Source organism: Dermacentor albipictus, chromosome 10 (genome assembly GCF_038994185.2).
Source record: "Dermacentor albipictus isolate Rhodes 1998 colony chromosome 10, USDA_Dalb.pri_finalv2, whole genome shotgun sequence".
In the NCBI taxonomy this organism is placed as follows: domain Eukaryota; kingdom Metazoa; phylum Arthropoda; class Arachnida; order Ixodida; family Ixodidae; genus Dermacentor; species Dermacentor albipictus.
This window is the reverse complement of record NC_091830.1, coordinates 50,654,658-50,681,381: the sequence shown is the minus strand read 5'-3', so window position 1 is coordinate 50,681,381 and position 26,724 is coordinate 50,654,658. Positions and strand designations below refer to the sequence as shown.

The following is a 26,724-nucleotide window of genomic DNA, read 5'->3' as shown; positions in this document are numbered from 1 at the left end:
GTCTCTCGCAGCGTCTCGCATCTTCCGACGGCGTAGCCGCCAATCCGTAAAAACAATAAGCCAATCGATCAGTTTACTGGGACAGCCCGCGCCTTTCCCCGTTTTCCCATCGAAAGTTTGGCACGCCGCTCATCCTGTCAGAATCGCGAAGTCCGAGGCATGGTATGCAGCCCTGGATCTCTTCCATGACAAGGACGGGAGCGATATAACAATAACTCACAGGATGGTTACGAGTGTGTAACGTGAATGTTTAAGTGTTAGGCTGTGGGTGCAGGTTAGGCGTTTTAGTTTTCGATTTCGAGATCCCCAGATATCTAGTGGGTCTGAAAGTCCTGCTTCCTCCATGACATTTCAGTGTAAAGGACGTATTATAGTATTTATGTTTAAACTACTACACTCTTCTGCGACGCTTGAGAAGCGCTTGCCGGCTTGCTGGGCATACACTGGCCTAGCCGAAGGTGGTATTGCGATGACAATGCGATCAAGATTGTTACATTACGACGATGGCAAAAGGGCGACGAAATGAGGACAATGGGATGGCAACGAGTGTGTGAAGACGGTGGCGCGACTATGACGGCGGGATGATAATCAGATGACAAAACTGGAATGACAACGATGGAATGACCACGACAGCATCATGACGATGTTAGGACAAGAAATGCACGACGACGACCGTATGAAGACGACGCGGTGGCCACGATGGCATGGCAACGGCGTTATAATCACTATTGGATGATCAAATCAAATCAAGTCAAATTAAGTCAAATCAAATCAATGACAGTGTGATTACGGTGGAATGAAGAGGGAATGGCGTCGGTGAAACGACGAAGGCGGTATACGACGACGACAGCTTGATTGCAATGGGATGACGCCTAATGTAGGACGAGCATGGCGCGGCGTCGACTGCTCGACGAGGGCTGTATGATGACGCTATGGCGAGAGTCGAACGATGAAGCTGGAATGCCAACGATGGAACGAGTACGACGGCATCGCGACGGCTCTATCGCATTGCATTGACGATTTTGAAATGATGACGATGCTATAACGAAGGCATCATGACTTTATCACGACGTCGCATTGATGATCTTGAGATGTGACTGTATCACGACGTCGCATTGACTATATTGGTATGATGACGATGTATAATGACGACATCATGGCGACGACGCCATGAGGTCAATTGGATGGCGACAAGAGTACAACTAATGTGGCGTGACAGCTGCTATATGATGACAATATTAGGATGACGACGATGCAACGAGTTCGACGGCATCGGGACGATGGTATGACAACAAATAAATGACGACGACTGTACGACGGCGTAGCAATGAAGGCAGTGGCCTGACAACGGTGTCACAATCACGATGCAATGACGACGGCGAGCGCGATTGGTGGGTTGTGCTGCCCGTCGTGCATGGGTGGATGGATGGATGTTATGAGCGCCCCCTTTGGAACGGGGCGGTTGGTTGCGCCACCAAGCTCTTGCTACTGTACTGCCTAATATCCTACCTAGGTTAAACAATGAAAAAAGACAGAAAAAGAAAACACTATGACTACGACGCCCAAATTTTCTGATCCCCTATTGCGAACGATGGTGATGCGTGGAAGGCAGCGCCATCTGGTGGTGTTACAGGTAACCGAGCTTTGCGTCACGTCACCGAACACTCCTTTACCATTAGTGGAAGCATACGGAGCATCGCGTGCTTTTCCACCAATGGAAACACCTTATGGCGCCTCCCTCGCCTCTCTCACACACCTCTCTCGCAGCAGACGGTGCCAACGGCGCGGAACTGAGCAACGAACTAAGAAAAGATGGCGCTTTAAAACATTGTTGCCGTGTTCCCAAGCAGAGGTTTCACGTAAATTGGGCCGCGAAGCAGCCTCGGTGCTTGCTCAGTAGACGTAAAGTATGTTATCAACATAACGTACACCACTGAGGCTTTGTTCACGCACATGTTCCTGCAATAGGAGAAGTCAGGACATCACTATCTAGCTGCTTCTTGCTATGCAGTTCTCGAGGCATAGATCGGTCAGTCGCTGGTCTGCTTAGAAATTCTGAAACTAACAACACTTACGAGATATTCGTCCTCAAAATCTGCTTAATCTGCATTACACTTTCATGCATTGGCTATGCTGCGGAAATGATACAGGAATGCTTTCTGGAAGGTGTTGGTGGAACGTCAACGTTTTTCTAAACACATTTTAGGATCGGATGTCTTGAAAGTAGTGACAATCTCGGTATTACTGCTAAGCAGACGTGATTTTATCTCTGCTCGTCTTGAATTTTGTGATTAAACATCTATCCTAAGGGAGTAAATAAAATGTCAGTTACAATTTTTTTTCGTTCGCTACCTAGATATTATGACTTGTCATGCAAGCTAGCCTCATTAGGAAATCTACCTGTACATGTCCACTGCCCCATATGCTCCATGCCATTATTAAAATATTTTTGGGCAAAAACTCACGCACGCACGCACACACGAACGCACACACGATATTCCCATGCTTAATAGACTTCGTGACAGTGCCTTCGGAGACAGAATAAAGTAGAAGCAAAGGAAAGGAGATAAGGAGATGGAGCAGTGCAAAAACAAGAAATTAAGTTTGAATAGAAATTAGAAAATTGCAGCTGGCATAATTTTATGGCATATTGGAAACGATGTGTTGCTTTAATGAAGGCAAGCCGAGTTTCTAAATCACTTAGAGCCACCACTCGTGCTCACCACGTAAATGAACTTTGCGACTATGATATTCTGTCGTAAATAGTTATTATTGCTATTATTATCTTCGTCGCTGTTGTTTCTGTTGTTAGAACTTCACTTGTATTTGTAATAAAGCATTCGCCGCAAAGGCAAAAGAATAAGTGCCGCTGTATATGCATCATGTGCTAAGAGTGTAGAGTCCGTGCCCTCGACGTACAGTCAAGTTCATAGTGTGTCAAATATTCGCCAGGGGAGTAAACGGCAAAAATAAATTAAATGTTAGAAATAAAGCGGCGTTTAGGTGAGTGGTTTGCCCGCTATCAAAAAAAAGGTGAGTATTTCGCGCCCAAAATGCGACTCTGGAGGTGCAAGACAATGCCCTGAAAACCATCGTTCAACAAGAATTTTAGGTTTCCTTAACTCTGTTTTACGCAATATCGTATGGCTCGTTAAGGTTTCATTTAGCGGGATTTCATCAGATCGAACCCTGAATATACGTTCATTTGACCTTGCGCCTCGAGAGCTACATTTTAGGGCCGTATGTTGCATCGTGAAATCTGAATGCACTGCATTATGGAAGAATAAGCAAAAACAAAAAAAACTAAAATAGACGTCAAGTTGTTTAGAAACGTGTTTTCTCCGTCAGCAGAACACGCTTTGAATGCATACAACGCCGTCAGCTTCTCTCCTTCCCCGCAGCTAAGCTGTTTATCTGCTTAGACGCTCTACACGCGAATCTAAAATGTAAGTCTAGCGCCAAAGAAAGTGTGGCCAACGAGATTGGCGGCTCCCGAGTCGAAACGCAGACTTCGCATGCCGCTCTAACGTAGGCGCAATTTTTTTCTTCTCTTTTGGTTTGGATTGACGCTCACTGTGCGAGACGTCAACAGATGGCAGCACCGATGTGATCACTTCATATCACGCGCGGGAAGCACCGGAAAACGCATGCTCGCGGACTCTGGTGGCAGAGAGGGTGGCAAAAAAAAGCGGGGGAGAAAAAAAGGAAGACAACAATAACGTCAGTCGGGTAGGAAGCGACGTGTTATTTGCTAACTTGCTTTTTTTTTTAACACTGCCAGTTCTGTGGCGCAGGCGGTGAACGAATGTTGCGCCACGCCAAAGATGCGAATGAAAAAAAAAAACAATAAACGAACCATTCAGTCGCGCCAAAGGACATTCTGCTAGCGAGTTCGGATTGGGAGTGACGTTAGTGCACGTGGTCCATTAAAAGCGCGTCGCTCCTTTTCCGAGCCGGAACGAGCGGCTGCGACTTTTAATGGCATCTCGACGGGCACCGCTCCTACCTCACCGCGCGTCGTCTACGTTTTCCACTCGTCGTCTGCTTTCATTTCTGTCTTGTCGTCTGCTCCTCTCGTCGCTTCCATTTTGTCCGTTCCTCCCGTGCTCTTATTTTCGTCTCGAACTCGAATCGCCGGGCTGTGCGGTAGTTCCCGGCTCCGCACTCTCCCCTCGTCTTCTGCATCCTTCCCTTTGCCGGCTTCCCCCGTGCAGCGTGAACTTGTTGCGTCGCCGGCTGTACCGAAAGAGATGGTCTTGGCTCGGCTCCGGATTGCGCGCCGGCTTCGACTTGTCCTCTCATTTGCTTCTCTCCTTCTCTTTATCCTTTCTTTCGTTGTTTTCACCCTCGCACCGGCGTTTCGGAAGTACTACAAAAAGGATGCGAGTGGCGTGCGGCCGCGTGAGAAAGGGTGTTGTGTTCCGCTGGCGCAGCAAGCAGCAACGGCGACGGCCGTGAAGAGATCAAAAGAAGGAAAAAAAAAGAAAGAGAGAACGAAAGTCTCGCAATCTACCACTCCCGTCGTGGCTCGCTGAGGCGCCGCGCGCTTTCGCTGCCTCTGCCTCGCCGAGACCCTCTCCATACGTCGCGCGTTCGCCACCGAGCCGGCAGCGACGAGGGTGCTGGGAGAGAGCGCGGGGGAGTTTTTCGCCGGAGTATTCCAGCAGAAAGTCGTCTGCTCGGTCTGCATACTCCCTGCCTCGACGGCGTCTTCTCTTCCACCACGTTGTCGCCGAAGTACGCTGCGCTCCATTTGACGGATTAACGGATTGGGGACTGTGCCGTGGATTTCGTTGCACAGATCGGCCGGTGTGTCATCTCTTTATAGGTGTTGTTGCTCTTTTTCTTCCCTATTTTGCATCGACGGGTCGACCGGTAGTGTCGTGATAACGGTGTGCTTCTCGATCAGCGCTGGAGACTTCGCTGCCGCTGAAGTCGGCAGATCGACAGTTATCAAGCGACGTTCCGCGCCAGAGACGGCTTCACTCAGGTCAGCATAAGTATTCTTACTTGCGTAATTTGATTCAAATATTCAATCTCTAATTAGCATATTCTGTGCTTACTGATGAGCCCTCGCTAGTAAATGGAATTTATCAGCATATTGAAATTGGGAATATATGTGACCGATGTGCGTATATGTGCAGGTTGAAATTAAGGTGACGACGGTTAAATGTACTTTTTACGCTACCAAATACGGGCGAGAACATGTGCATCGTCCAAGCACGCGCTATGACATGGGCCTGTGTACCTTTCAGTGCTTCTAACTCGACAGAAGGTATAACTGTGTTCGCGCCTTCAAATTGTGCATGACATTCTGCTGCATCTGCGCCTACACGAAAGGTCTCTTGGGACCCGGGCCATCAACTGGCCGCTTTAGAGCTACCGTTTCAATGCACTTTCCCAAACATTAAACCACTTTTCTCGATTATCTCCGTTGCTGCTTCATATTGGAGAGCATGCAAGACTTGTGTCAGCACCGACGCGAAAAGTGAATGCATGAAAAATGTCACGCACGAATAGGCGTTACGTTTCCTATACAACACGTGTCGTCTAGCGTTCTAGAATGCAAAGAGCCCTTGCTTGATGTGCGCATGCGGCCATGTGATTTTGCATGTATTGTATCTGAGCTGCATTCCGGCAACAGCACTTCAGGTTCGAGATCAATCTGCTATTCTTGACAAGCTTCGTGTTTGTCAACACAAGAGGCGCTGGTATCCTCACCTCGGATACTCATCTAGCTGCGTATAGCAGGAGTTGAAGCATTGAAATGTCCGCCCACTTAATCGCAGTTCCTTGAGGAATAGTTCCGAGTGTTCGCGCACACTGTGCACCGCGAATCTCGGAGGCCATGCGTAGACTTCGTGGGCGCGCCGTTGGATGGCGCTACGTGTACAGAGGAAGCGCGAGGGAGAGGCCCGGCTGTAGCACACTCCTTATACAGGCATATGGCGCGTTTCCGCGGTGGCAGTACGGTGTATTGCTGCATTGCGTCACGGCTAGTCGCGTTGTCGACATTCCTCGTGACATAGATTCTGTTGATCTTTTTTTTTTCGTGCTACCGATGAGCTGTCTGAGGTATCATTTTAACTGTCTCTTATCCTAGTGCTTACAAAATCAGTCGCGTTTATTCCAGAGGTTGCGAAGCAGACTCTTTTCGTGCAGGTAGACCAATATGGTTGCACAAGAGCTGACGTGCATACGCCATAGAATATAGGGGAATTGTAATTAAGCGATATCTGGCGAGTTTGAGAAATACAGGCATTTACACGCACCACTATAGTTACATTTATGATCTTTTGAAAGCAAAGTTTTGCCTATCTTCAGTTTTGCCGTGGCTTCCAGTTAGGTTTGTCGCTCTCTCGGCGACTGTTTTTGTGGGTATATATTCAAAGGTTACATGAAGGTATACCTCCTCATGCTGAACTAGTATGCACGCATCTGTTCTGTGCAAAAAATAACATTCTACGTAAAACCTGAGCATGCATTGTCGACTTACAGGCACTTCCAAAGCACACCGATATACTCGTATTATTTAATAATTACATTTAACGGATTCTTTGATTTAGCCACTCATTATGAAGAACTGGCTGGGTGTCATTTCTTGGACAATCCTCCAGAATGGGCGTGTCCCACTACGATTCCTACACAAAAGCTTGTATGCTGACAAAGTATGCTTACCTCTTTTCTCCGCAATCCTGCAGAATTGGCATGTTCCACTGTGATACAAGAGGCATGGAAGCCCTACATGTTGCTTGATACTGCGTCGTACTTGCCTGTGCATACACCTGTCATCACCATTATTCTCTGAACAAGCCTGATATGTTGCCTTCGTCCTTGTGACATCGTTGCCTATACGTCTTAAAGTGTGCGTCTACTTGCTTTGGAGTTTGCTTCTCGGCATAGCCTGTGAACGATTCGGTACATTAACATAAAAATTGCATGAAAATGAATTTGCGGCTTTGTGAATGATAAACATATTAATATTCCATCACATTACAACTTGAATAGGATGAAATCGAACGAAATTGTGTCCCTTAATTGAGCTTCGTTTCACATAAATTCGACCATGTGCGTTGGATCTGCAGTGTTTTTTTACGCTTTTCATTTGTTGCCGAAGCGGCAACAGCATTTACGTTGAACCGAGTGTTATCGCCATTCTGCATCGCCACCATCTGCGGTTTCGACCTGTGCAGCTGCGATTCATGTGACAATGACTGCAAGTTTCCTGCGAAAGATTAAAAAAAAGAAACTAGAAAATAACAACTGTGAACGTGAAAATTTAGACAGCACGTGGCACACGCCAGAACAAGCTGACGAGCGCATTTCCGGTCCAAGCAGACATAGCAGGGGGTGTCGCTACGTAAAAAAAGTATTTCGAAAGGATCTGCAGACTCTACTTGGCGCTCGCGTTGCATCACTGTAGCGTAAAGCGCTGCTAGCTTCCTTCTTTGTTGAAAAGAGGTTTAATACCAACGCTAAATAATTTGATATTGCCGAGGGGCTACATCGAAACTCTATTTTCACTCAATGAACAGACAGGGGTTGATTTCTCTGGGGAAAGATTTGGGCCGAACTTGAGCGTTTTTAATTTCGCGCTCATATCACAAGAAGCCAACAAACACTGACACCAAGGACAACATAGGGGAAATTACTTGTGCTTAATAAAATGAATGAAAGAAACGATAAATTAATAGAAATTAAAGTGGATGAAATGCGAAGGTTGTAGGTTCGGTTCCCACCTGCGGCAAGTTGTTTTTTCATCCACTTTAATTTCCATTAATTTATCGTTTCTTTGTTTCATTTTATTAAGCGCAAGTAATGTCCCCTATGCTGTCCTTGGTGTCAGTGTTTGTTCGCTTCTTATGATATGACTAATAAAAATTTGACCCCTTGGTTAACCCCCTTTCTTCTCGTTTATTACATAACGAGGTTCTCGAATCCGGCAACATTGATGCCTTCAGGTAGCATAAGTGGGTTTATTGACCTGTTGCCTTCACCCAAAAAGATAACATTCTCGTGACGCCTGCGGCAGAAAAGGTCGTTCCACGTCCGCCGCCAAGGTCTGTGAGTGGTGGCGCTGGCTAAGACTCCCAGGGTTCTGCTAGGACACATAAATACCCAAGAACGCGGATGGGAAAACGGCGCCGCGGTAGCTCATTTGGTAGAGCATCGCGCGCTAAATGTGAAGGTTGTGGGTTCGGTTCCCACCTGCGGCAAGTTGTTTTTTCATCCACCTTAATTTCCATTAATTTATCGTTTCTTTGTTTCATTTTATTAAGCACATGTCCCCTATGTTGTCCATGGTGTCAGGGTTTGTTGGCTTCTTGTGATATGACTAATAAAAATCGAGCCCCTCGGTTAACCTCCTTCTTTCTCGGTTATATGTATGTATGTATGTACGTATGTATGTATGTATGTATGTATGTATGTATGTATGTATGTATGTATGTATGTATGTATGTATGTATGTATGTATGTATGTATGTATGTATGTATGTATGTATGTATGTATGTATGTATGTATGTATGTATGTATGTATGTATGTACGTATGTATGTATGTATGTATGTATCGAGCCAGATCAGCCGCCGGCAATCATTTCATATCAGTGGAAGTGTATTGCTGCGATAACAAAACTACGAGTGCTCGTCACGAAGTCAAATCACTGATAAGAATCGTCATCCTTGAGAGGGTGCTTGAAATGATAGGGAACACAGAGGTGCAGCGTCTTACCCTCGCGGTATCCATGATGGAGGGCAAAAAGTTCAGATACATTTTGCTCAGGGATAATGCTTTATTGGCTCTTGATCCATATGTGGGAAATACATGCTGTTCAATGAGACGTTTCCTCGTTTCGAGATAAAATCTGACGTAGTATCTTCAGTGCACCAACACATTACCGTTTGTTTTATAAGTCGTCCTTGGAGAAGAAGAAAAAAGTTAAAATTATCAATGCGCAAAGTGTTCTGTGTACTTATTTTATTTTTCTCCCTGGTGCTGAAATATATGCCACAGAAAGTTCATTTAAGAATCATGGGCCTAACTCACATATGGCTTTTCTACGTTCGAAATGATCTTCGCCATTGGCCATCATCAGGGTGGACTAGAATCGGCTATTACGGATAATTCTAGCGAAAGAGTGTTTGTGAATGCGGGTACATTCGATTTTTTAAACTGCAAGGACCGCACTATTTCTTTTACCTGAAGACTCAATAGAACTGCCGCTTTTCGACAATTACACGCTTCTCATTAAGTCCGCAGCTTTTGCAGTGTAGCTGACGCCGCATATTTCTTTTAAACAAGCAACACTGATGCTATTTTGCAGCAGCAAAGTGCCGTAAGACATGGCCGAATTCCGCCACACACTTATGCGAAGTTACAACAGCAACAACGAGAACAAAAAAAAGAAAGGCCTTGACGTTAGACAGCTTCTAATGTCGATCGATTACTTCACCGAAGAGACCAGTGGCTTCCCCACTCTTCCCTAAACCCATCTCTTCCCTGCTGAGGCTTTTGTTTTGTACACCTCGGGTTGGGGATTCGCGTCTCTATGTAGTGTCCTTGCGAACGCCTTTATCTGGCGAGCGAGAAACGTCTATCTGTTTTTGTTTGTTTTTTTTAGAACCGGTAGGCAATTAACGAGAGCCTCTTTATGGAAGCGTCGCACCCAACTTTCTGGCTTCGTTGTTTTTTTTTTGTGATTATTCTCCTCGGCGTAACGCGGCCAAACGCGCGAGGACGGGGTCGTAAATGCCCGGAATGCTTTATGACCGACGAGGCACAGGAGCCCAAAAAGAAAAAGATAATAATAAAGACGTGATGTAAGCGGAGATTCTTGGCCGACGAAGGGAATATAAAGAGGGACTCTTCAGACGCCGTTCGTTGCAGACGTCGAAAGCAGGCCGTGTCGTCTGCCGTAACGGCACGTACTTCTGTCACGTGCAGGCGTACGTCTGCTCGACTGGAATGCGGGACGCAGACGTACGCCAGTCGACCAGACGTACGTACTGTGCGCTGGTTCTACGAACTGCATTTCGCGACTGCGGCGACGACAACAGGAGCAATGGTGCTCGAATGACCAGCGCTGCGCCGGCACGAATTCAGTTGAAATGGGAGAAGGCCGTTCGCACTTAAATTAGGAGTCGCGTGTGCGCCCTTGGAAGTACGGCTTCACGCAGTGCTGAAGGAGTGGTAGGCAATACTGCCTCGCTTAAAGGCAGCGCCTCAGTTGCGGTTGCGTTCGCATCAGACGATAGACGATGCGCTGTACATCACCTATTATACCCCGGCGTCTTCAATACACACAAGCATGGCCTTCGAGGTTCAGTATTGTGATTAAGATTTCACCTACTGACAGATGACATCATAAAATTTCTCACTACAATACGTACAAGGAAATCTGGCGCCACTGTCAATGGGAGTTTCCTAAAGGGCGCTGAGCCGTCATGGGAATGACGGTATATGCGTCTGTGAGGCTTTTGTTGGCTGGCGTTGTGAGAGGCTTCGTCTGAAACGTGGATATGACTACACAAAGAACGCTTTCTTAGAGTAACACCTTCATAAAATGTGTCCATTCACGCATATTATATTTTCCAGTGACGTTTACTCACCTACAATGCATAACCGAGTGAAGAAAAGCAAGAACAGACGACAAACTTTTCCAAAGCGAGCACGAATCTTGTCGTCTGTCCTCCAACTTTAGCGGCCCGCCGGTACTTCTTACGTTTCATATAATTGTACATTCAATTACAAATTCTCATAGTTAAACAAAACTTGTTATTGTGTAATAATAAAGCTAGAACAGTTTCTTGCGTGCTGTTTTAGTAGAAAATTAATCATTGTGAGAGACGGAACTCTGCTTGCCTGGCTCTCCGAGAACGATGCCAATGAGAAGTCACAATATACCGGCATTCCCATGCATACCACAGAGCAGCAGCGCCAGATTTCTCTCTAGGTAATATAGTGATAAACTCTATGGATAACATCATGCATCGCTTGTAGATGAACAAATATCAGACGAAAGAAATGAACGAACGACACGGTCATTCCATGACTCGCTTCGTAAATTGTTTGCTGATTATTCTGTTGCCGGAGCGTGTCAAAAGCAACGTGAAGACCACTTTGTGTGCTCTGTTCGTATTTATTATATCTTTATTGTGATGAATTTTCTCTCTATAGATTTAGGCGTGCGTCTAAGAGCCACAGGCGGACAAAATCCGAGGCCCTCGACTACGAGCGCCTCTGACCGCGGCTTGATTGCTTTGGTGCTCTAAGCCTACTCAAACAATTCATCAATCAATCAATCAATCAATCAATCAATCAATCAATCAATCAATCAATCAATATGATTAATGATATTGACGGTTAGGGAACGCCATCACTCCGAAACATTCTGACGTTTGTAGGAAATTATTATATACCTGACTTTGTCACAACTATACAGATCTTGGGCTCGCACCACTCGTTCGAACGATAGTACTAAGGCAGAACGTAATACTTTATTCATTTCTGTGATCCGGCTTAGCGGACTGTCCAGCGCTTTCACTCGCTAATCGGATTAGCAGCAGTCGACTTCGCAAAGTAGAGCTCGAAGTTGTGTTTCAAAGAACTCGCAGCAAGCGTAAGCGCAGCGTCTGCGTCTGAACTTTTATATTCGGCGCACACTTTGCTGGCACTGGCACGACGTTCCCCTGCGAGAAAATTAACAAGAAAGGCGCAAAAAAAAATACATTGGAAGAAGTGAGAAAGAAGTGCAATCGCGATTACAAGAAACGAACACACAGTCGGTATTATATCGCTTTTTCAGCGCTTCAATAACGAGCTACATTTTTGCCTCCCATTTCCTTTAGCGCAGCGGCCGAGACAGGAAGTGGCGATCGCTTCATCTCCGTTCGCGACAATGTGTTATCCCTCCGGGACGTTATTATGCCTGAGCCCACATCCCATCGCTGCCAAGCCTTCACAATTATGTCGTCCCCCTGTCAAAACAGTCGGGCCGTAATGTAGTCGGCTAGGAAATTCATAACCTGACGTCCCTTTACCGTTTCGAGCTTCATTCTTTTTTTAATTGTTCTTTTCATTCTCGCGTCGAGCGCATCGCGAAATCGGAATGGCGCGCCGGAAGAAAAGCGCAAAAAGACGGAAATATTTCATCAAGTCGGCAGCCGCTTTTGTCGTTGCAATTAGGATCGCTCCTCGCCGACTAATCTAATTTATTCACGGGCTGAAAAGGCAGTGCGAGTGATTTTGTTTAAGCTTCTTTGTTTTCCCTCACTCTGCAGCGCAGCTTTCAGGCGATGGCCTTCCCCAAAGGTAACACTTTTTTTAGAGGGGAGGGGTGACTCTGCGGCTCCCTTACATAATTTGTCTTTGTGTTTCTAAGGTTTCGGATTCTAAAACGCGATCAAGCGGTGAGTGCAGTCTTTTTTCTTTTTGTTGTTGTTGCTCTTCTTTTTTTGCGAATGAATGGCAGAAGTTGACTGTAGTATCCGTCTATTTTTAGTTGGACTCCTGTGAAAACGTTTCTTTTAGACAAAAGGCGGAGGGGTAGGAGAGACTGGAGTGGGAGTTAGCGTGCATTATAATATATTGTGCGCCCGTTTGGGCGAAAGCACTTCTTTTCGATGAAAGCCGGGAAGGGATTTAACATTAGAGTTGTAAATTATGGTGCTTTCTTGAAAGATACATAATTTTTAACATTATATTATTTGCTGGCTTTGTGGGGCATGAAGCAGGTAAAGTTTTCTTTTACTTGGGCAGGGGGCATGGGCGTACGACGAGGCGTAGGCAGACGCCGCATGACTTAGTCTTTGTTGTTTTTTTGTCTGTGGCGAATTTTTTGTGGCCACGTACATGCAGTACATGTACACAAAAAAAATAGGGTCGGTCGTTTCTGAACGCCCTCCACAACGCCACGAAACGCGCTTGGCCCCAAAGTGAATATAAAAATTTTGCATAGTTCATTTAGGTTACCTAACTAACCTAACTTACCTAACTAACTAACCGAACTTACCTGACTAACCTAATGCCACATGACGGCAACCATATGTCGTTGGTTTCATTCAGCTGCAACTAACCACTTTTTTTAAAACCATTGGCACAAGTTACGTGAAACCGTCTGTGTACAGCCTCTTGCAGCACTCTTGTCCCGCCACAACCGATTGCGAAGTTCAGCATGTAGTGAAACACACACCAGTGAGTAGGCGTCAAGGAACCAACTTTTCCGGCTCCAGTTTTATTGGAGCCGGGAACCGCGAGCGTTCACGTACGGTTCGAACATGGAAACTCCTAAAACGGACGCATCTTTTGGGTCACTCCTTCGACAAGTCCTCTCGCGTTGTACCCCGTAGCACTATGGGTCACTGCAGTCAACTGTCAACCGAGAAGTTTTGCTTTCATAAGTGCTGAACGGGGAGATAACAGCCCTTCCACTTCCCTTGCGGTCAAATAAGGTTTCACTACGTCATATTTCATGTGGTCCCTAAGCGACATCGCATTTGGATTGCAACCGGTATAGCCCGCACTTCGGTTACGTCTTCTGCCTGTCGAAGTTTGACTGGGTCTATGTCATGCTGAATATGCCTCTAATGGCATTCCTATTAACTCATGTTTCATGTCTGTCTTCTCATTAAAGATCCCGCAGCACTTGGAGACTGCAGGCTCATTTACTGGATACCTAATTCGGTACGCTTCATACGTACATGTGCAATGTTTTCAACACGCTCCAGATGTCGAAATTCAAGTAATGCTGAGCACTCAAACAACGCGCTCCCAAAAGGCCAAGCGTGCCATGTCTTCAAGCGATCAGCTGTCGTGGTCTCTTGTTACCAGAGTAATTGCATACCTTCGCGGTTTCTCTGACGACCCGTTGCGCAAACCGCATATCGCGTAACGATGGGGGCAATGCTTCCCCCCTCGATGTCGTCATCACGACACGTGACCATCCGCACATCATTTGAGCGGGTGCAAGCCTCGGTTCGGAACCGAATTGCGGAAAATTTTCTTCAAGCCCCCGAGAGGGAGAAGACATCTTATCGCGCTGACAAAGGCCTGACCTCGGGCCTGCCGACGAACCCTATATATAATAACGCTGTGCTTGCATTGTCAGACATTTTTTCAGCGACTTTCTTTCTTTCTTTCTTTCTTTTTTTGTTCCTTTTCTGGAGCTTGTCTCTTCGGTTCAACCACCTTCTACGGTTCTACTATAGCAGCGCAACTTATTCTTCGCCCCTCCTATCCCTAAATCTCGCCACTCGCGCATAACCTGCCTGCGAGATGGTCCGTGTCACCTTCTTCGGCTGTGACACTGCGACTCCTTGAGCGCACTCTCTAGCTCGCGGAGGTACGCCGCAGATAACGTCGGTTGTTCGCTGCTACCTCCTCTGCCCGTCCCCCTCGCCTCTCTTTTAACGCGATAGCGTTAAGGAGCTCGTGTCGCAGAAAAGCCGGTGTCGTCGGCGTCGGTATCGGCGTCGGGTGTCGGCGTCGGTGTCGGCGTCGGCGTCAGCGTTTTGCGGCGTTGACCGTGAGCGATAAATCACGGCAGGCACTCCATAAATAAAAAGCAACTTCCAAGATGGTCTGGGTGGGAATCGAACCAGGGTCTCCGGAGTGTGAGACGGAGACGCTACCACTCAGCCACGATTTCGATGCTTCCAAAAGGTACAAACGCGCCTCTAGTGAATGCGGTGTTGCCTTCGAAACGAGCCGTGGAAAGTTATACTGTGGTGTATATAGGTAATTATGAACATGTAACTTACAGAAGTCGCAATTACACGAGTAGCGAAGTGCGTTTCGCTGCATTTCTTCTGCGCTTTCCGCACACGGAGAGCCATCTTGCGGCAAACACAGAAGAGCCCCTCCTCTCCATGTACGGCGCTGCCCCGACAGATGGCGCGCCACGCGCGCATTGGAGCTGTCGCGGTTCGGACTCTCTCCCCTGACAACGCTTCGCCTCGCTCCCTCCGCAGAATCAAGCGTCCTTCCTTTCTTTAGATCACTATCTCTCTATCTCTCTGCCCGTGCCGATCACGGCGTTTGGCTGGCGTGCATCATTTCCCCCTCCGGGATACCGAGTTCTTTGGTTCGCTCCGCTTGCTCAGGCGCACGTTTCATTGCTGCGCCGAACGCCGCGTTGCTCGACCATATGGCTCGACGCTCACCGCGTCTGATGCGGGGCGCCTCGTAAGTGATGGCTGCCCTGTAGCCCATTGTCTTACACCCATTGGCGGGTCGACGGGAACGCTATCGCGTTCCACTCTTGAAGGCGAAGCTTAAGCGTCCTCCAATTTTTTATTCCCGCGTTGAGAGTGTCAACGACTGCGGCGGCTTGGCTTGATAGGGGGGCTTATCCACTGCGCGTCGGGGTCTACAGTTCGCATATGCACGCTGGCGCCTTCTGGTTCGGATGCCGTCGTTTCGTTCGTCCTACGCCACAGTCGGGTGTAGTCAAGGCACATGGAGGAAGCGGCGAGCTTGCAATGCTACTTGACGCTAGGACAGCGGATGTAAATATGCAGGGCGTGTCTTCGCTTTTAACCGATGACGAACTTGTCGAATGCAACTTTGACCAACACGGGGCCACAACGTAGACAGCCCAAACGCGCAGCTGACACCTACTCTTCATTTGCCCAGTGACGGCAACCTTTTTTCGCTCGTGCATGCGCGAAGAAATTTGTCGCGAGCCACTCTGAAAAAAGAGAAAACGGCAGCACCGAAACATCTGTATGGTCGAGCGCAAGCGTGCAAGGCATGGTTGTCTGTGTGGGTGTCTGTGTGGGCGCCAGGTTGGTTTCTGTCGCATTCGCCCTACACACAGTGAGTCTCTATAGATTTTTCGGGCGTTTCCTAACAGAGGCGGCGCCCGACAAGCAATGCGCGTCGACGTAATGCTCCCAAGCGTACGCACGCAGAACTCTATATACATAAACAAACGCACGTTGACAAACACACGCAAGCACTCACCCTTTCGTTTAGCAGCTGTATGGAGTACCGATATGGACTATGGAGTATGGAGTACCGATATGGAGTACATGTTTGGGACGCTTGATAATTACCACGAGAAGCAGCTCTCGTACATCCTATACCAGATGAAGTCCGCTCGCATTTGAATCATCGCATGTCCCGTTGCAAGGGAGCACTGAAACACTTGTCTCCACACTGAAGAATAACAAAATATAATAATGATAATAATAATAAAGCTGATGTAGATGAACACGAGGGCGGGTCTATATTTGCAAGACGTTTCTAGGGGGTCGGTACATGTGCAAGTTCCATACACGACTTTACGTCGCGAGGTTACACAACGCGCTGCTTCGTTGCTTGCCCATTTGAATTTCATGCGCATCCCTCGGACCTCTGTGTGTCGGTGGATGGCGGGAGGGAATTCGATGATTACTACATTTGTGTCTATTTTTTCCGGCTCCGCCTATTGCATTATTCAGGAATACGGTGGAAGTGCGCTTTATTGGCGTCTGAGAAGCGGGGGAAAAAAATATATTCGGCGTGGGTGACGGATCACCCAGTGTTGTCGGAGACGTAGCGAAGGGGAAAAGAAAGGTGTAGTTGCCAGGTAGATATGAAACTAGTGCCTCTCTCCCTGTGACAATGTTTCGTAACGGATTGCCGGCCCGCTTGTTGGGCCTTCGCTTTCTTCTTTTCTTTTTTTTATAGTGACGAGGGAATGCTTCGGTGTTTGCTCGCCTCAAACCGAGCCGATCGAATGCACTTACGCTCATCCGCGCAGAAACAAGATGGCGCTGCGACTCACGCCCATTCCCAAGCGTGCTAAAATGAGGTATGAACGTGTACGTCGCATTAGTGGGAGCGTGCGACGTTGGGTTGTATCTGTTCAGTGTGCGGAACTGGGGCACCTGAACTCAAGTGATGATGTGACTACTGACTCGTGCGTTTAGCTGTAGGCCTTCTGGTAACCTTCAGGTTTAAAACGTAACTTCTTTTTGAGTAGTTCTTTGTTATTTGTTTATTCTGTTAATTCTAGCTAATTCGGGCTCGCTGAGCGAAAAATAAATAAAGCGGCGTCTGTCGTCTGTAGCAGCGAAACAGCAGGTAAGTTCCCATTGGCTGCGACGCCATGAACGCGCCTCGACAGAGCAGAGCGGGCTATAGGGTACATTTATATACGGTAGCGCGTTAGGTGTTGTGGATGATTTGGAGGATGCTTAAGCATTGCCTTTAACAGTGGAACGCGATAGCATTCAAAGATCCCTGACGTAATTCTTCTCACGCTTCCCGGCAACTGCAGCTTATGTAACCGTAATGTTTACCGGGAAACGCTGGCGGCAAATGCTGCGCACGAAGGTGCAGCTTCTGGTGGAGGCGCGGCCTCTTCTGTGAGCCGCGAATGCGATGAGGCGAGCGCCATCTGGATGGTGGTGTTGCAAGGAACCGTGCTCGGTGCGCCGGTCTATGAATGGTAGAAACGCTGGAAAAGGAGTTCCTTTGTGTTTCCCCGTAACAAAATTAGGATTTCTGGTGTATTCAAACTGCAGACCGACACTATCATGTTTGTACGTGGCGCGTTGGTTGTACTTTACGATTTTTTGGGCATTTTACTTTCAGAAATTAGTTCAGTAACGTCTTTGTGCTACACTGAGTGCCTGCGTGGTCCGACATGACTTTTCGCTGAAAGATGGCCGGCGTACGACGCGGGACGCCGATGCCGGATTTTCTGCGACACGGCGCCCTTAACGGTGTCGCGTTAATATAACGACAGAACACTGAGTGATAACACAATGTCGCTGCTAAACGAAACGGCGCCAGGTCGTAGAAAACTCAGTACCCACGATTCACAACGTTGGCTGAGTGGTTGTATTGTAGGACTTCTTTCCTATTTCTTCCCTCTTTGTTTTGAGTGATCTTACTTTTTAGCTACGTTGTCCGGGGCAGCCGAAATTAAAACACCGTCTCGGATGTGCGCCTGTTTCAGTTATCGGGGCCCTTCCACTGGAGAAGCAGACATGCCAATGGATGTTGCCGTCCCGACGGGTCCCCGTTCGTGCCTTGGCTGCTGTCGTCTCGCGTGCCAAGCGCGGCGTGATGTGAGATATTACGCGTCGTCCTCTATGGTTACGTTTCACGCGAGCCCAGGCGTGAAATGCGATAAGCGCGTTGTTGCAGCCTCCCTCCGCGCGTCGCGTCCAATCTAGCCCGGGAACTGTGCGCCGCAAAGATGGAAACAACGGGTAACGGCGTGACAAATAATGTTGTAGAGGCTTGAAAAGAGTGCGACCCTTCTGCGATGTGACTAGTCCATGGATAGGGCGTATGTATGTGTAGCTCTTGCTCTCGCTAGCAAGTGCTCTTGCATGTATTACGCGACAGTGAGCGCCACGCTAGTTATCTCGACAAGCTTCTTGGCGCTGACACGGGTGGAAAGTATGCGCGCGATCGTGACCTAGTAGGAAAAGTAGAGCGCGTTCATAATCAGTGCCACGAAAGAAAAGGAGCGATTGGGTCGTAGTGATTAGGGCATAGCACTTATTGGGCTGGGAGGCCAAGGTCCGATCGCAGCATTGAACGCCTAATTCTTTTCTATGTGTTAACGAGAAGAAAGCGGCGTCAACCGAGGGGCCTGATTTGTTGGCTTCTTATGCTATTTCTCTGTGCGATTCGTTTGGGTAGACGGCACCCAGCAACTGCCGTGGTCAGCGAAAACATAATTGGCTCGACAATCGGCAGTTTCGCGATAAGCGAAATAACCAAACTTAGCTAATAACGTTTCTGAACGATGACTTTGAGAGATATGTTGCGGTCGCAGAATTCAAGACGGCTGGAACTCAAAGCATAAAGTCTTGCTAGAATCTCTGTGAGTTGCACGAGTTGCGAGAGTTGAGTACTTAAAATCTGAAGCGAAGTGGCAATGCGGTTTCTGGAAGTGGCAATGCCGTTCTAAGTTGACAGATATTACAAAGCGGCGTTTTTCCGTAGTACGAAAACAGCAACTAAAACTGATTTCGCTGCTGAATTTCAGCACTTCTTTCTCGATACGAATGTAACGCATGGAGTTCCTCGCTAGACTTTATACTTTGAACGCTGGCCTCCTTCTGTGCGGCCATAACATGTCCCATAAATAATACTGCAATAACAGAACACCCCGGTCGTTACATCTCCCTGTTCAGCCCCGTTTAATAGCTGTGCCGCGAGGGACCTAGATTTTCTTCTACTTTTGCTGATACCCTTTTGCCGTCGCGGTGAACTTTTCCGAGCGTCTTGGTCGCAGTTGACAAAGAAAAGTTCAATGTGGACCAACCTCTGGCTAGTTAGTTTACATTTACTTCAAAAATTATTGGGCACGAAGTGGCGATGAAGATAGAGGGGAGAGAATGAGCAATGCGTATACACAAGACGTTTACGTGTTTCCACCTCTGTTCTCGTCTTGATTTCGCGCTCACTAATCTTTTAAATTTGGAACTTTCGTGGGCGCACGTCGCAACCACGGAAATGGGCGCGCACACGCATGCACGCACGCACAAAAGACACAACAAACGAACTGCAAAGTTTTTTCTCTCTTTGTTCGGGACTGATGGCCTCCGGCTGCGCGACTCCAGGATTATGGAAGCTCTCGCACTTTCATCAGTTGTAATAAAGGTTCGCGGAACACGTCGTGAAGGCGCGCGCGAACTCTAGGTTGGGCGACCCGACTGTCAGAGGCTTCGCCAAAACAGTGCAGCAGGACAAGACTCTTGCGTTGCTTTGTCGATGCGTCTTCGGAGCGTGCATTTTGTTCGCTACAAAACAAACTAACTAACTGCTCCCAAAGGTCGCGCTGTGGCCACAGAGATTCTCAAGCTCGATACAGGTGCGCAGCACACGGCGCAGCGTGAACGGCCCAGTCGAGACACGTCTCAGGTAATGCACAAGGCAGCGCTGGACTCGACCGTCACCTCGCAGCGTCGAGGCGAGCGCCTCGAAGCCGCGGCTCCGGCCCTTCCGGGCTGATGAACGCCGCCCCTTTCGCACGGACTCCGCTCGGGGTCAATATTTGAACAGCGGTTCCCTCCTCCCCGCCAAACTCTTCTCCGTTCGTCGCTTCGGCGTTCCACGGCACAGTTGTTGGGACCCGCGGCAGCACGCGTACCGAGGTGTAACGACGGTGGCATCTTGCAGCAGTTTGGGGAGCGGGTGTCCAGAGTCTCGCAAATCATCGGGAACAGCGAGCGAATCACAGCGGTCAGTGATTGTTGCCGGACGAGAAGAAAGTGTAACCGCCAACCATCTCCCAGGGGCCATACACGCGGGATGAAAGTGTTCCTCACCGGCGATGGTTTCGGATGGCCATTTATGCTCGGAACGATTGCACCTGAGAGAGCAAGAGAGAGAGAGAGATATGCTCCTTAATGAAACTTGGCGGAGTTTGCCTGGAGGCATGCCCAGCATTCAACCGCAGATAGGTATGACGAAAAATGAAGTGATACGCACAATACAGGACACATATACACAACATACGCAAATGCCGCCGGCGACAATCAACAAACTATAAAGTATATCAGTGAAACCAGTGTTTCTGATGGTGCTTAAAGTTGTCTTCGTTGGGCGATGCGCACAAGAAAGAGGAAGGAGGTCAACCGGAACGCTAAATCTGGTTCGACGCCCTGGGTGTACGCGGGGTGTATAGGAGGTAGAAGGATAGAGAGGAAATAGGTAGGCCGCAGTCACACGATCCAAATACATGAGCACGTGCAGCACAACGAATGCCAATTAACGCTACTGCGATTTATGCAGGTTTGTCGTCCTTAACACTGTAATGTCCAACGCTGTTCTGATACCTCAAAATTTTTATTTAGGCAGAGGAAACTTGACGCATAGCCTATATAGTAGCACTTGTGATAAGTTGCAGGTATAGTTCTCAGAGGCAGATACATTAACAATGGTGGATTTCCTTTTATTATCACTGGGCTACAATCGTTACATTATCTCCGGTCCAGGCCCATGTACTGAATACGTGAATGACAAGAGCGCGTCAACTGTTCGGACGCTTTAATTCGCTGTTGTACACGCCTCCATGTTCTTCGTCCTTTGCCGATTGCGCAAGAATGGTGTGCCTTTACTCAGTCAATCTCGTCTCTCTCTTGGTCCACAATGAAAGTGTAGAGCGTAAAAAACGAATGAGGGCTAGGCAGAGGTCGGATGTGTTGCCCGCTTTCCCGCTTTCTGCTACTTCATTTACTTTACTTTACGAAAGGAACCCAATTCGCCCAACTTGTTCTATTACGGCAATATCTATCCTGGCCCTTAGTACCACTCTATGCAGAGGCATGCATGTCTTTTGCGATAGCGCATCCCCTAAATAATTGTGAAACAGCAAAACATCCCCGAAATAAAAAAATGAATCCGAAGCGATGTGGATTCTCATTACGTCACCAAATTCTGCCCACTTTTTAATGGTTCCGCCACCAAGGACCTGGTCATTCTTCCGCTTTTGCTGCTACCGCTGTGCTTTCGCGGTGCGCACAGCCCGGCCCTACAGTGCGATGCTTTGCAGTCTTTTCGCAAACACTCTGTGAACGCTGCCGTCGACTAGAAGAGTCGCTGTAGTCGTTCGCCGCGCCTTCACCTAAAAAAAGCCGGTGCGCTATTTTAGTATCTTTGGGAAGTCACTTCGACAACGTGTTAACATTGCGAGCCACGCTCAGTTTGAGGCAGTCTAATTTCGCTCTGCGCGTAAGCTGCGGAGACGCATCGCTGCAGCAAGAAGCCTCCACATATAGGACAAGACACTGCGCAAAACAACTCTTCAAGCCTTCGCATCTATTTAACCTAACCTAACCTAACCCAACCTAACCGTTGCAGTTGTAGTCGAAAAATGCAAAGCATTGACCATTGACTCTATTTGTCTGTTTTGCACAGCGTCTAATCTTAAGCGTTATGAATCAACCAGTCCAGTAACAGGCCTTATTTAATAAATAAGTGGTTGTCTTTATCAGATTCTGTTCCGTGACTGTTTACTGGTTGTTTGGTCACCCGTTCATTCTACTTATTTGTGATCTTATGCGCGGCGGTGGAGAAGGGATGGGCGCTGAGGGAGTCAGAGTCAGCTACCTCCGCATTCTTGGGTTGGCTCGGAAGCAGCAACATTCAGAGAGGCTGCAAGATGATTCCGCTTCAAGAACTTTCTTGGAAGTTTAGCCGTGCGGACGGCTCGCTTTCGTAATGCCGTGTGCGTTCAGATAGTCAGATGCTGTTGCACAGAGGCCCCTTCGATGTAGGTATATGTCGTGAAATCTCACACATCCATTTCAGTTATTTCTGTAGTGGCAGAAAAAAAAAGCTAATTGTGATGTTTATAGAGGTGTGGGCGCTTCATTGAGTGCTGTAGAATGACCGCAGCAGCACGAATATGACGTGCCAAACTAGAACTGGCAGTTCATGTCATCAGGAGTATAGTGCGCGGGTGGGACGCTGTGAACCGACTCCTTTAGTAGCGGTCCGTGCATACGAAAGTGCATGCGCCACTTGTCAAATCTCCAAGCTCAACGTCCGGTGAGATCAACGTCTGGTGAGACATTGATGCATATGAAACGACCATGAGTTAAAGTGATAGAATCTGGCATACTATTCGCTATTTAAGTAGGAATCATAATTTTAAACTGGCAAAGAAGGTCTCGATCCAAACTCAGTAATTAGCGTGAATTGGCGGTGAAGCCTCTGTACATCGGATGTAGTATAGTAAGTCCTTCCGTATAAAGTACTGTGGACTTATTGCTTAAAATCGCAGTTCATATATTACTAGGCTCTTGCTCTTTATTCTAATCGTATTAGGAAAAAAAAACGTTTACGCTAACAAGAGGCGCTCGTGTCCCACAATGCATGGCGGCGCACATAATTGCTTTTGTACACGCGCGAGACTCCGAGCACGCGTGCGAACCAAAGTCCTTTGTTCCAGCTCGTTCAGGACTTCGACGGACGACAGGCTTCAAATCCAAAGCGCGCGCTTGGCTCCGGCAACACGCTGAACTGCGTATCACGTGCAAAAGCGTGGTTTCAGTTTAGGGAACTTGGCTTGGCTAAAAAACATCATTCACTCGTTAATGACCGATGCTGTTGGACAAGAAACCGCGAAATCACGCGTAGCTGTTATCGCAGAAATGATCATGAATCGCGGGAACGTCAGCTCGATAAACAAAACAATATTTTCTCACAGCTACGACCGCGCTTGCATGTGGTCTGCCTCCCGCCAATGCCGGCGTATAATCGCTATCGAGCTCACCGGTCATTGTTTCCAGCATACTTACAGTGCACGACTACATCCTCACCGCATTCCCCGAAAATTCTGATTAACATATTCAACGGCGTTTTCCGCGTTACCACTCCATTATTCGACACTCTGACTCGTAAGCTTTCTAATTACGCTAACAAAATGAGTGCCAAGAAAATTGATCAGTCCATTTGAGGCTCTGGAGGACTCGCCGGTAATGAGCTAGGCAAAACTGGGGCTATAAGAGACGCCAAAGTGGAGGGCTCCGAATTATTATTGGTCACCTGAGGTTCTCTTAATATGGGCGCCTCAATAAAGTACACGAGCATTCCTGCCTTCCATCCCTTTCAGAATCGGGCTGCCTTGACTGGGCATCGAACACCCGACCTCGTACACGGCAGCAGAACGCCTATAGCAACTTCGGCGTTGTTCCTTGAGGCTTGAAAAACTGGCCAATCGCCCCTTCACAGAAGAAAAAGCTCTAGGACACTGGTGCAGACGGGTTTCGGCACTCGGGGTCTTAAGGGCTCTGCTCAAGTTTTTAAGGGCTTGTGAATTGTGCGACCGCCTTTGAATGTTGTAACGCGTAACATCGCGTTATTGTGCGAGTTTTTCTATTTTTTTTATTTTTTCACTTTTTGTTCTCTTTACCCTTTTCCACTGTCAGCCGGTACTTACGCTGGCTACCTTCCTTATCTTTCCTCCCCTTTTGTATCGCTCTCTCTACTTGAGGCTTCAGCATTTATCCCCCAGTTTAGATTAGCAGTGAGTATACGTCGCACGAACTACAAGCCATTCCATTTTTTACCTGTTGCTACACCTAATAAATGATTTCTATTTACGTGATGATGAATGAACTCCCTTTTTCAGAGCATGAAGTTTGCTGCGAATGTTACTAGAGCAGACGCTGGTGTTATTGTGTCTCCACGAGCTGTCATTATGGTTGTTCAGCCAGCAAGGAGATGATGGGTCGTATGTTGATTTGCCTGTACTTTATTGTTCTAGCTTCGAAGGGCTTTGCGAATTAGCATGCTGATCATCTTCAACAAAATATTGCGTTGGCAATAATTATGCATCGGCGCAGATACTTATTGCATTTCGGTCTTTAACAAAAATGATTGCTTGGAAATTTAGAAAGATAACGCGCGGAAGATAACACCACAGGCACATCTGAAGCCGCAAGGACGAAGATTGAACAAATCCACGTACTCCCCGTCGTTCCCATGGTAGCTGGGCGTAGTTCCCGTGGTATCTCGAGTTCCCTCTAGTAATGTATTTGTAGCGCTCTCCACGGTTCAGAGCTTCTCAAGCCCGCCCGGTGCGCCATGGCAACCTGTGCGCTCGTCGCAATCTCTCGCGTTCGGTTGATTCCCGCCGACCTGCTCTGGCAACGGTGATCCTTTTTTCCCGCGCGCGCGAAAGAGTCATTGGGTGTTGGGGGTACGATGTAGCCGGGGGGAAGGGGGGGCAGGGAGTCGCGGACTCGGTTGCCAGGGGTAACCGATTGGGCCCCGGCGTCGCGAGCTGCCGGCGGCGTTCCAGCGTCTTTTCGGGTGCGCCGCAGGTTCTTCGCTCGCGTCTCCGTTAATCAGCGGTACCGTTCGGTTTACCGTTCCCCGCCCGCCCGCCTCGCGGCGCTGCTTTTTCTTCGCTGATCGCCGCGCCCCCTCCCGGTGCCGGCATTGTCATTGTTTCTCCCTTGTTTGCCGACCTCTTTCTTGCCCCCGTCTGTCGCCTTGCGTGCGACTGCGCGGCGCTGTGCTCACGCTTCGCTTTTTTGCTCGACTCCGTGGTTTCCTTGGTTGTTGTTGTTGTTGTTGTTGGCGCGTTCGCTACGTCTTTCGCCATCTTTCTTTTGTTGTATGTGTGTGTGTGTTCACCGCCTGCTCGCGTTTGGGTACGGCTTCTTTCGAGGGGGGTTACCGCCTGGTTTGTCGCCTTGTCGTCTCATTTGGTTTGCTTTTGTAGCGCGTTCCTTTGACTGTGGCAGCGGGCATTCCTTCGCCGTGGCCCTTCGTTCGGCGCTGTCAAAGGCGGCTTCTTTTATCCTCGTTAGTCGCGGCGTCTGCTCGCTTTTAAGGAGCCACTTGCGGATTCTCTTCGCAACGCGGTAAGGTAATCGGATTGTTCCCGATCAACATTGGCAGAAGCATTCCCTTTGCACCCAGAAACGGAATGTCCCGAGAAAATTAAGGAAGGATGAAAGACGAAGACGGGTTGAAGACACTAGCAGCCGGCTAATTAGGAACGGCGCGGTGCCTCTTGACTGTTTGACTGACTCTTGACTGATCCTAGTGAGCAATGATTTAGCATCCTTTTGACTCTAATTGCCGCCTTCCGAGAACGAACAACTCCGATTCCTTTTATTCACGCCTCTCTGTGTGCGACTATACAGGAACTTCACAGACTGTGATAGTGGCCACACAGGTAATCGTATGTTGTTTCTTTTTTTTCTTTTTTTTCTATTTACCCAATCTTCTTCTTCACCAGTACGACGTAGCTAAGTAAAGATACTCTTTGGTTGACCCACCTTTCTTTCCTTTGATTTTTTCTTATCTTGCTTTCTCTTTTTTTTTCAATTTTCGTCCAACAGAGAAAGAGGTAGAACGAGAGAGGACGAAAGGAGGGAACGATAGATATGAGTATCCTGTTGGCTTTCCGGGATGTAGGATGAGGGAAAAGCTGTTATAAATTATAAATGATCAAGACGGAGGAACAATACAACGCGCGTGATGCAGATGTTGCTAATGAAGTGCTCTGCTAGAAGCTTATAAAAAAGAAGGAACCGAGAATTTTCGCATAAATACCGATGCACGGACCTCAAAAAGAAAACTTCTGATTTCTTTGTAATGCCAACACTTCCATGCAAAAATGGGGTGTCTCGACGTTGAGAGTAAAAATCCGTATGGAGATCGCACTTTCGAGGACTATATATATATATATATATATATATATATATATATATATATATATATATATATATATTCTACAACTAGATGTGATGAAGCAAAGTCAACATGGCGAAGAGAATGCCAAACTTCCCGTCAGCGCTACTTGATGCAGAGCTATTCATAAGCTGAATGACACGCCGCTGGAAAGAATACGTTGTTGCGCTAGAGAACACGTGACGCAAAGGGGACACGTGACGCATTACCTAAACGCATCGACTGGCGATGTGACCCCATGTGCAGCTTTGCTTGATAAGAAGCTGTGGGCATCGCAATAAGCGATGGAGCGAAAAATAATGGGCCTAACGTTACGAGACAGGACGACAGCGGAGCTGATCTGTTATAGCAAACGGTGGTAGCTGAGATTTTATATTTCACAATAAGAGGAAGAAAGGGAGTTTGGCAGACCTTGTAGTGCGTATAGACAGGTAACCGGTGGTCTGTGAGATTCACAAGATTGGTGCCATGGGAAGATGGGGAGGGAATGGTGGTGAATTACGTTCAGTTTGACGAAATTCGGGGGCATGCAGGCACTATAGGCGGCTGTCAGCTGATGCACTG

The 26,724-nt window shown here is 47.8% G+C and overlaps 1 protein-coding gene across 3 annotated transcripts in view; it reads left to right on the top strand.

The window, feature by feature from the left end:
- Positions 1-26,724, top strand: part of LOC139050435 (excitatory amino acid transporter-like) — a 217,440-nt gene that overhangs the window by 80,092 nt on the left and 110,624 nt on the right. The window contains exon 1 of one of the 3 annotated variants that reach the window (XM_070526807.1): positions 4,444-4,990. The exons of 1 other annotated variant lie outside the window; for it this stretch is intronic. The gene's annotated coding sequence lies outside the window, so the exon portion shown is untranslated. Of the gene's footprint in view, positions 1-4,443; positions 4,991-26,724 lie in introns of those variants that run through there. One more of the 3 variants, XM_070526809.1, reaches the window with a different exon arrangement.